Genomic DNA, 11935 nt, shown 5'->3' on the forward strand with positions numbered 1-11935 from the left:
CCCAGCCAACCCACAGTCACATGGGCAAGCCCAGCGCAAGTGAGCAGAGTTCCAGCTGACCCAAAGATGCATGGGTTACAGTCATAAATGGTTCAAGCTACTGAACTGGGGTGGGTGTTACTCCAACTGCTGATTGATACAGGGAAGTGAGTTAGTGGCACCAATGAGTTAGTTCTTCCTCCAGTTCTTTGCCCAGTGCCAGTGTTTCCTCAAGCATGGATGGAGCGCCACGGGTGTACCCAATGCGACCTAGGCCTTTAAGAAGAAAGTCTCAGGAGGCAGTATGTCTTCAGCACCTCTCCGACACTTGCTAATCATTTTTTTTTAACTTTTTTGTTTTTTTGTTTGTTTGGTGGGGGGAGGTAATCAGCTGGACTTATTTATTCTTAGAGGAGGTACTGGGGCTTGAACCCAGGACCTCATGCATGCAAAGCATGCACTCTACTACTTGAGCTATACCCTCCCCCCCATTTTGTTTTTATAAAGGGAGAACATGTTTCAGGTTCAAATTTCTCAGGTAGGCAAGAGTATCTAGCAAGAATTTAATAACATTATTTAGCTGCTGGAGTATTTACTTTTACAGATACCTTCTACTCATAACAAGGGACAGATACTGATTTTCCACTGATAGTTGTGATATAATTTTTTAAATTTAAGTATGTTTACTTAAATATGTTTTAAGATATTTACATAAAGAAAAAAGGAGTCTCAAGAAAAACATGGAGTCCATGAAAGTGCAGATGGCCAAAATCAGTCTGTGGTGATACTGTACCTCAGACGTGTGTCCCGTTGTGGCAGATGGCACATCTGGGAAGTTCAGCTGGATGATGAACTTGGGGGAGTAGGGATTGTTTGAAGTAAACATCACCAAGGTCATGGGTCTGTCTAGGATAGGCCCACCAAAGCTCCCTTCTAGGATTCATACTTTGAGGCTGATTCATATTATGTGATGACTTTGGACTGTAGCTTGGATCCGGGAGGGTCCAGCTCTCCTTGTCACTCTGTGTGACCTTGGCTGGATCCTTTGCCCTTTCTGGGTTTGATTCAATGGGCCATTCTCTGTATCTAAGAAAAGTAGGTGACGTGAAATTAATTTTCAGTGAGGGCTCGTGTGGTCTCAGACTTCATTGGAAAGGTAAACTTCTCACGTCTGCCTGCTCTCCTTCCCTTACCAGTTTCATCTGGAGATGTTCCCCCATCTGGTTTTGAAACAGGCAGATTAAGGGCCCTCAGAACAGCCTTGGAGCATAACTACTCTCAACGGGAACACGTTCCCCTGAAAATGCTTGGAGAGATGTGGGCTTGAGTTTGAGTTTTTCTGGGGCCTTTAGGGACATTGGGGCCTATGGATTTTCTCCCAAAGAGAACTGGAGAAACCCAGTGTTGTGGGTTGAATTATATCCACCCCCTCCCTCCAGATTCGTATTTTGTACTCTTAGCCCTAAGGACATCAGAATATGACCTTAGTTGGAAATAGGGCCATTGCAGGTGCAATTAGTCAAGTTAGGATGAGGTTATACTGGAGTAGGATGGGCCCCTAATTCAATACGACCAGTGTCCTTATAAAAAGGGCAGTTTGGATGCTCATAGAACATGCACACAGAACACAATAAAGTCTAAACCAGAAGGAACAGAGAGAATCAACACAGCAAATAATACCTTAAGAGAAAGAAAAGGTAAAAAGGGAGAGAAGTCCTAAGCAATCAAAAAGAAATGAAGAAAAACAAAAAATTTCAAGGGAAAGTGAGATATATTGGTAGGCAAAAAAGATACATCATATGGATAATAGGAGTACCTAAAAGAGAACATCAAAAAAAAAAACCCCAAAAAACCCAAGGAGAATAAATACTAAAAACTACAATTTAAGAAAACGAATTTGAAATTATATATTGAATGAGAACACAACATACTTGACAATATTGACCTCAGCTGACCAACATATATTCCAGTAAAATCTCTAGACTTTAGAGAAAAATTAAGTTGAGAATCTAGGCAAAAAGAGCCCCTACGTAAAGAAAGATTGTCACCATATTTTTTTTTAAAGCAACACTTTAGGGTAGAATAGAATAGAGCAACAGATTTAACATACTGGAAGAAAGAAAATGATATCAAAACTGACTTTCAAATACAAAAGACACAAACTGTTATCAACACACAAGAACTTGGGGAATATTGTTCCCATGAGTCTTTCCTGAAGAATCTATCAGAAAATGAGCTTCACACAACAAAAATGAACACAATAGAGAGATGTCAAAATAAAGACTGATGGTGAACATTAATATTTACTTACTTGTACAAGTAAGCCTCGGTGATGGTTGAAAAGAAGAGAACAGAGTGTTAAAAGATTTATTATCTGATAATGGAAACTTAAAAATGGGGAAAGGAATGGGATGGCATACACAAAAATTTCAAATCTCATCTCAGTAATTATAATTAATGGTAATAGTGTTAGTATTAATAATCTAAGCTGGTTGCCTGTGTAGCATGGGACCAGGAAAATGACTATCATCTTTCGTGACAGTAAGATCTAGAATTCTCAGTGCATAAGAAAAAAGATACAAAATGTATCGTAAAGAAGTTAAATCAACCTGAATTCTAAGTTAGAATGGAAAGTACTGGTATGAATTTATGAGCTACTGTAATATATATATGATATATAATAATTATATACAATAGTATTGTAATACATATTTTGTAGCTCTGTCCACCGACAATGCCTAGAAATAATAACCAGCCCGGGAGCAATGAGCATGCCTAGCATTCAGATTGAGGTCTTGAAATACCATTTCCATTCAAAGGAACCAGGACTCCTTGGAGAAGTGGCTGTTCTGGGTCTGAAGTAGGAGATGAGGGCAAGAAAAGCCTGGAATATTTCATCATATTACATAGAAGTTTTTCTACATATAAAAGTAATAAAGATATGTCAAAAGGACTAAAGAAACCAACTTGAAGGGTTTCCTACTGGCCAAAGATGAGACAATTTGAGTGTCAATGAGGATAAAAATGCAATGGATTGAAAATCATAAACCATACTTCAATCCATGGTTTAAGTATAAGTCATAAATGCAAAAGTCCTATGGCAGGAGCATATTTAGTGTGTTGCAAATAATCCTCATACGTTTCTTAGAACTACCCAGCAGGTCTCACTGGATAGTGTATCTTGAGTCCCAGTGACTTACTTGGTTCCACTTTTGATGATTTGTAGCACCTGGTGCTGGGGCAGGCTGCCTCTGGAGTTGTTAACACCTTGTAAATCTGTCCCTTTTAAGCGACACCATGTGCATATGCTTTCATACAGCCATAATTGCGGTTTTGGTTTTAATTAGAGGAAGCCCCCTGGGGGATTAACTGTGTGCTAGCAAAGGCAGTTAGACGTCCTCCTACAGAATGCTCATAACTCAGGATATGCTCCAGTTTCTGGGATGGGCTGGTTTACTGGGGTCACCTAGAAGTTTAGGGCCACTGATGCAGCCAGGGCAGCTGAGGATTTCCAGTCCTTTCTTCCAGGATGGATTCCTTAAGTTGGGAGCAGCCCTGTGGAAGGGGGTATCAGAACTGCTTGCCCCATTTAATGGGGAAACCAAGACAAGACTATCTTAGAATTCCTTCAGGTAAACACCATTCAAATCATTCATGAAACTTTTATTGAGCACCCACGCAGGGCCAGGGTCTGTGAGCACACCAATGAAAAGAGTAGATGCTGGGAAACAAGCTGCTGGACAATAAGCCACTGGACAACAAGCAGCTAGAAAACAAGCCACACCTAGAATTCCATGAGCTTAAAATATTATATTCACACTTACTTGCTTAAAATGCACATACTTGCTTTGTTTTAATGTTTTACGCAGTAAATGACCTATGACACGTATTATGCTAAAGAAAATTTGTAAGGAGAAATCCTGAGATTGACCATAAGGGTATGAAGGAGGGTGGATATTTCCTTAGGGTAAAACAGAGGACGGTCCTGGAAAGCCAGATCATCAACTAACAGAACTTTGTTCTGGCATGAAAGCATGCGGTTTAACCCAGAGGAAATATTTGCTATCTTGAGATGTCTTGGAGGCAATAACAAGATAGACTTAGAAATTTTGCATACCCAGAGGAGGGTGATTGTTCCTGGAAGGAATAGGCCTGAAGTTAATCAGTTAACCAGCAAGCAGAACTTAGCGCTTATCGCATGAAATATCTAAAGCCCCACTTCTTTGACCACATTTTTTTCTGAGCTGTATACTCCTGATAAATATGATGTCGACCAGGCTTTCAGCACTCTAGATCCACGAGATCTTGAGTCCCCTGGTCCCATCTTTGCTCTTTACTTTGTCTCTTTGTTTCTGAAGTCATGCGTCGCCCATCCTCAAACGCGGTCCCGAGCTGCGCTGGACGCAGCAAGTAGACAAGCCATGATTGCTGCTCTCAGGGCACTTACAGACACTTTCACATTTTCCTTCTGCTGCAGGACTTTAAACAGGGGTGTTTCGTGGTCTGGTTTACGCTTTTCAGAGATCGTTCTGGTCGCTATATGGAGGGTGCACTGGTGAGAGAGGAAAGAGTGGAAGTAGGGAGAAGGTTGGGATGCTGTAGAGACCACCCAGGGAAGAGTGGATGGCATCCTGCCCCAGGTGTTAGCAGAGCAGGTGAAGGAAGAGGAGAACTGGGAGATGTGTTCTGGAGGTGGAACCAGCAAGTTATGCTGAAGGATTGTATTTGGGACCTGTAGGGGGAGAGTTATCAAGGATATCGCTAAGATTTTTAAGCCTGTGCAATTGGATGGATGTAGTTGAGACGGAGAAGGTATAAAAGTGGCATGTTTGGAAGTAAAGATTCAGACTTCCACGTTGCATGTGTTAATGCTGAGACATTTGTGAGTCATCCAAGGGGAGGCTTTATGTGAGTAATTGGGTATGCTGGGCTGAAACTCAAGGACAAGCCTGGGAAAGGGAAATAAATCTGGGAACCATCAGGATTTAGGTAGTATCCAGACCAGTGGTTCTCAACTTTGGGTGCACAGTGGGATCACCAAAGGAGATTTATAAACTCCAGGTGCTTGGGATATAATACAGACCATTTAAATCAGAATCTCTGTGGGTTGGGACCCAGGTGTCAGTATTTTCAGACTCTCCAGGTGATTCCAAGATGCAGCCAAGGCTGAAAACCAAGGCTGTAAACACTGCCTGAGACAGAGTGAGTGGTTCTCCAGGTGTGGTCCCAGGACCAGCGTCATCACCGTCACCTGGAACATATTAGCAATTTGAATGTTCAGGTTCATCCCAGACCTATGGATCAGACACTGTGGGGGTGAGAGCCAGTGGTCTGTGTGGTAACAAGCTCTCCTGGTGAGGCTGATACATGCTAAGATTGAGATGCCCTGGGACAGCAGGGTGGAGGAGGGGCTCAGATGTGAGTCCTGAGTCAGTCTGCATTTAGAAGCCATGCGGAGGAGGAGTAGCCAAGACTGTGAGACTACAGAAGCCCAAACATGATCATGTATCACTGAGAGAGCTGTCAACGGGTCAAATAAAATAACATGAATGCTGAGGGGGATTCAAGGACATATAAAGGCAGGAAAGTGAGCACAGGATTTGGCAGCGTAGAGAACCTGGGTGGCTTGGCGGAGCCAGGTTGCCCAAGGCTCTACTGCTCAGTCCTCCTTGCCCGTCTTTTCCTTCCATAGATGTTGATTCCTAAAAAACACCTTTCACTCCAAACTCTTAGTCTCTGCCTGCATAGACCCCCTCCTGCAGCACTAGTTCTGACCCTTGGAGGTCAGGTGTTGGCACCTCTCCTTCCCGTAAGATCCAAGTCTCTTTACGCAAGCTGGTCCCCCAGGCATAAGCTTGGCAAACTTGGGAGTGAGGTAAAGGGTGGCCTCAGTCAGGCCACAAAGGCATCTATTCCACCAACCTCCAGGAAATGGTACCAGCTTGCCTGGCATTCACACAGCCAGTGCACCCTCCTGGGCCAACATTGTCTAAGGCATCCCATGGTTTCCTCCTAGTCAGAGTGATGGACGGTGGCTTCTATCACCTCATTATACATTTTGCTTATTTGTTCTAAATCTGGTTGTCCCGCTGGCTGGAGCGTTCCCTCTTTCTTTGACGATAAGGGATATCTTACTCCGACTTGGAGAAGGCTCTAATAAATGTGTGTGTGATTTTTGTTTGTTTTTGTTTTTTTGGCTGGGGAGGAGGGAGAGATAATTAGGTTTATTTTAAAATTTTATTTGTTTTATTTTAGCAGAGGTACTGGGAATTGAACCCAGGACCTCATGCATGCTAAGCATGCACTCTACCACTACACCCTCCCTGCTAATACATATGTATTGAATGAATGCCTAGGAGTCTCGCTTCCTCCCCTGGACTGTGAAATACTTGAAGATGGGAATCATCTTATTCTTACTCGGTACCCCAAGGCTTGAAGATGACCACAGAAAGTGCTAATTCATGATGGGTAGCTGTTTACATGCCATGAACTCTGGCCACTCAAGGGAATGGGTAGACTATCCATGCCCCGTGAGGCACCACCAGAGGAGAAGGGCCCTGGGGAGACCTTCCAGGGGAGGAAACTATGAGCTGCACTAAGATGAATATGTAGGGCTTGGGGGCGAGGTGCTTCATGCAGACGGGACAGTGTGAGTGTGGAACCCAGCTGTCATTTCTGCCCTCCCAGCATTCAGGACCCCTTTGGGAAATACTTCCCTCATCCCCCTCTCACCCCCCTCTGAGGAGCAGCTCCCACTCTCAGTGCAGGTGGAGTTGACCCATTTGTACCCCTAAGCCACAAGGGCACAGAACCCAAGCCTGCCACACGATTGGCCTCAGGGTGGGCTCTTGGCCTAACCAGGCCCACCAATGCCAGGGAGCTTTTTCTTCAGGACATTTGCTGGAACATTCAGGAAAGAGAACAAAATCTGTTAGGATGCCTTCAGCTGCAATTATAAATATAGCAGAATTATAAAATAGCTAAATAGGCTTAAAAAGAGAAAGTGCATTATGTCACATAATGGGAAGTTTATGGCCAGGGTACCCTCAGGAATGGTCACTTTGGCTGTTCAATGTTATGATCAATGGCCTAGGTTTGGACTCCTGTTTGGCCACCTGAAGCACATCAGCCTTGTCCTTACAGTCACAAGATGGCTGCTGCAGATCCAGGCATCTCACCCAGCCGTGATAAAGACCAAAGATGGAAAAGGGACTGATTCCTCCTTTGTGGTTCTCACATCTATCATCTACAGAGGCCTCATCTGCCCACATTCTAATCAACACAAGCTCAGGAAATTGCTTCCCTTGATGCATTCTCAGTGGGGGCAATATCTAAGGAGATGAAAATTTGTTCAGTGTGGGGTGATGGAAAAAAAATCTTAGCTATTACAATGGTTTGTGGCTCTCAAAAGGACCATAGTACATAGACATATGGTATATCTGTGGTATTAAAATTTCATGGGGACACAATAAGGAGAAAAAATATTTTAAAAGGCTCCTTAGGGGGACAATAATGAAAAAAAAAAAAAGGTTGAGAAACACTGCCTTAGACCAAGGTTCACCTCCTGAGACCGAAGCCCACCTCTTCTGAAACACAGGCATCTGGGGAGGGAACTGAAGACAAAATAGGCTCCACTGTCAAGGAAGTGGGTGGAGGCTGTGGTCCTGGAAGCCACCTGCTACAGCGGCAGGAGCCCTCATTCCCCTTGAGTTGCTAGGGGCAGGAGGCTGGGAGCCTGGGATTGCCAGGATGGAGAGAGAAGGGCACTTAACTAGCAGCAGCTGCTAACGAACAACTAAATCTACACTCTTTGTCCTTTGTTTAAACCAGCTTGAGTTGGGCACCTGTCATGAATCACTAAACCATATAGCTTACGCAATAATCAGAAGCTGTTAAGTTCTCTTGCACGACAAATGGCCCAGAGGTTTAATGTAGGGAGTTAGCAGTAACATAGGCCTCCCACCCCAGGGAATAGGCAGGTGAAGATGGAGGATGCTGACTGTGACAGACTATTCAGGAGTTAGACGTGTTGGTTACACACACAGAGAGGCTACATCTTGAAACAGTGTTGAGTGAAAAAAGTAAGAAATGGTATTAATAACATTTATGTAAATTAAAAACATGCCCTCAGAAAACAACATCGTGTATTCTCCAAGGGCACATGCATATTAAAGACAGTGTTGGAGGGGAGGCCGAGCTGGAGAAAGGACAGAAGCAGGGCTGGGGCGTGAGAGGGACAAATAATAAAACAAGAGAGGGTCTCACTCTGACCAGTGAAGTGTGGCTGGAGCAAAGGCATGTGATTAACCTAATTCTCTGCACCTGACTTCCAATTAGGGGAAAAAGGAAGCAGAAGTCTTATTTGGGGATCCAGAGGGGCAGCTCTGTGTGGCTGAAGGGCAGAGGGCGGGAGGAAGGGAGAGAAAGATGAACTTGAAACCCTTTATGGCCTCTGTCCTGGAGGGCTTTGAGGCTGTGGGTGTTGAGCTACGTTTTGTAGACAGAGGGGAGCTTTGGAAATTTTTGGAGCTGGAGAATCATATGATCTGAGTTAAGCTTGTGGAAGGTGACTCTCAGCCGTGAGCAGTTGGCTCAGGGTAGGGAAGGAAGTGGAGCGATGCTCTTAAAGTTGCACCTCTTGAAAAGTGACATCAGATGGTGTGTTGTTAAATGGTTCTTCATTGGGAAGCGTCAACTGGAGGACTTTGGGTCTCTTAACACTTTCCCGGCGTGATTATCTCAAAATCCATAGCAGTGAGTAGTCCTAGCAACTCCAGACAGAGTGAACTGAGACGCTCTGCGCAAAGTGCGTTGCGTGCGTTTCTCATCCAGTCCTCACAGTGCCCAGGAGGTGGATGCTACGATTTCCATTGCAGAGACGTGGGAAAGAAAGCTCAGGGCCCACCGTCTTCTCTGAGAAAGCAGGCCAACACTCAACGCACCTCCCTTTCTATTTATTTTCTGTTTTCCAGTTTAATTTGGGGCATATTTTTTCTATTTAAAGTTATTTGCTAGCAATAAAAGGCAGCACTCAAAGAGACAAAAATACCCAGCCTCTCCTTAATGAAGAACAGGGGACACTCCCCTACGGAGAAAGGGAAGAAAGAGCTCCAGGCAGACAAAGCAAGGGCCAGGGGAGAAGGGCTGAGGCTGAGGGTGAGAAAGATCCTTGGGCTGAAAGAGGAGATTGCTGCTGATGCCACTCAAGAAGGAGGGTCCTAATGACCACTCTCCAGCCGCCGCCCCCGCCCCGGGACCTCAGACTTCTGGTCTGTAAGGTGGAGACAGCGTGGAAGAGGACATTTGTTTCCAATATGGTTCCCAGCATCTGCCCTATCAGCTTAAAACCCAGACCCCCAGGTCCCAGCCCAGAGATGCTGGGTTATTTGGACTGGGGCCCGGGTACCGTATTTATCTTCAAGTACCCCAGGTCACTCAGGCGTGTGCAGCAGAGTTAAGCTGGCACTCCAGGGTTCTAGAAAGTGAAGAAACTTTCACTGTATCTTCTTCTTCCCTTCAAAAATATTTTTACCCTCTCCTGCAGACCACCACCTTGATTACTTGACAGCAAACATATTCCCTTGATTCTAAAACACCTTCCCCCATAGACCTTAACTTTTCTAAAACTGGGAGAAGTCTAATTCCATATGGTAAGATTTCCTTTTCTCCTCTGAAAAAAATGCTGTTGAGTTGATGGTACATCCCATAGTTCAAAATGTCTTAGAATTAGGGAAACATGGTATAATACTCTTCAAGCTGAGAGTTTGAGGGGCAAAAAAATCTCAAAGATGACAATAAAATCACCCATAATCTCATTTCCAGAGGGGTCTATTGCCAGCATTTTGTAATATTTCTTCCCAGTCTCTTATTTTCGTTGTTTCCAGTCTTCCCTTCACCATCAAAGAGTAATTCTTGAGCGACTATTCTGCACTTCCCACTTAGGGACTTAGAAGTAAAATAAGAATTCTAGCCACTCTGGGCCAGCGCTCTAGGTGCGTGATTGCTTCATTCCACACAAAATCCCTAAAAGGTGGGAGACAGTATTTCTATTGAACATCTGAGGAAACAGAAGCTGAGGAGGTGAAGGACTTGTCCCAGTTGTCACGGTCAGTGAACTGGGGTTGGAGCCCAGGCAGCTGGACACGATGCTGCCCCTCAGGGCAGAGCCCTGTCTGGTCCAAGGAAGGAGGGCTTATGGCCTGTGGGTCAGGGCTGTGGGAAGGGGTTGTTTCCTGTTGGGGCCAGGGGCCTCTTAGAGAATCATTCGGAGGCCACGTTAGCACAAGCATGGCTTTGCAGCTGGGACTTGGGTTCAAATCCAGCTCCTGGTTCTTACAGATCATTTAACCATTTTCAGCCTCAATTTCCTCATTGGTAAGACAGGGATAAATGATATCTCCCTCAAAGGGCTGTAAAAAGGATGAGAAATTATTATATATGCCTATGATATGTACAAAGTGCCTGGCTCACAAAGAATACTTAATATAGAGAAACTAAAACCACTGGGGTTTGTATCAAGGCTGTAGAGGAAGTTTTAGAAGTCTTTATTACATGTCAATATCAATATAAATATTCTCAGAAGGCGTGGCTATTTTAGCCAAGTTCTCTTTGGGATATTTTGGATAAATTCAAGGCGAATTGCCTTTTACTGACTCACCTTTTTTTGGTAAAGTAAAAAATTAGTTTGCAAAAATAAATCAATGAAGCAAAAATGAAAATAGTCTTCAAGTCTGAGGTCTGGAAAAAATAATGTATCTTCCTAATGGCTTGGGACTTCACATTCTGTTCAAGTTCAACCCAGGAACTATATCTCTTCAACCCCAGGGATGGGGCATAGGCATCCTAGGTGACTCCGATGAGCAGCCAGAGTGGAGTTGGATCTGCCTGAATCTGCCATGTATGGACCATGGGTCCCTCCTACCCTCCTGATGCCCACAGTCTAGCAATGAGGGAGTGGGGGTCTACAAATTCCTGGTGCCCAGGTTCAAGGCCAAGAGAGAAGGAAAGACCCAGATGAAGCTGGTGGGAGGGGGGCAAGCATTTATGCAGCACTCCTAGAGGGCCTGTGCCAGGATGGGTCCTGAAGATGCGGGGGCTGGAGTCAGGAAGTCTGGGTTGGAAACCCAGCTCCTCCACCTCCCTGCTGCTTTTCCTTAGAGGAGACAGGGCTGTGGAGGCTCCAATCTCTCAGGCCCTCTGGTTTCTGTAAAGCAGGTGGTGGGGTGGATTAAATGAGGAAACACAGGTAGGGGCCTGGCTCAGGGCCTGGCAGGCAGCCGGGTTCACTGCGTACTGTTCATGGTGTTCCTGACTCATCACAACACTGAGAAGCTGATGCTATTTTACAGTTGGGGAAACTGTTTCTGCCATTCTACAGTTGGGGAAACTGAGAATCAAGGAGGTTAAGTGTTTGGCCCAAAGTTGCACAACTGGTAAGTGACTGGGCTGGAATTTGAACTCAGATCTGCCTACTCTAGAATTCCTGACCTTTCTTTTGCTGGGCTTAGGCTAAACAAAACAGACCAAGCAAAAACATGAGTGATAATGCCAGGACTTGAACCACAATCAGCCCAGCCCTAAGGTCTTTGCTTGTTGGGGATGTAAGAGAACTGCCATCTTTTTCTTCTGACGCAGGCCACACCAGCCAGATGGGACCCCAAGGAGACAGGGCTGTGGAGCCTCCAAGACTGAGGGTTTTTGACAACTGGGTCTTGTTTGATGTTAGTTATTTTGGAAAAGCAGAGGGGAGCACAGGAGGCATGGTCTCACTCCCAGGCATATGGGAGCCGGCTGTCAGCTAATATGGAAAATGATTAAGATAGCTTAATTTTTTTTAATTTTTATATATACTAATAATGAAGCAGGAGGAATTTGGAGGAGGAAGTCAACGAGGAGGGAAAATATTACAGATGCTGGAGTCACGCACAGGGGATGGCTCTGGCCCCGGTGGGACTGT

General features: G+C 44.8%; 1 non-coding gene across 1 annotated transcript; it reads right to left on the bottom strand.

Moving 5' to 3' along the window:
* Window positions 1-390: 390 nt before the first annotated feature.
* Window positions 391-464, bottom strand: TRNAA-UGC (transfer RNA alanine (anticodon UGC)). Its single transcript has one exon. It is a non-coding gene; the product is annotated as a tRNA-Ala (tRNA).
* Between the last annotated feature and the right edge of the window lie 11471 nt (window positions 465-11935).

Source organism: Vicugna pacos, chromosome 19 (genome assembly GCF_048564905.1).
Source record: "Vicugna pacos chromosome 19, VicPac4, whole genome shotgun sequence".
Classification (NCBI taxonomy): domain Eukaryota; kingdom Metazoa; phylum Chordata; class Mammalia; order Artiodactyla; family Camelidae; genus Vicugna; species Vicugna pacos.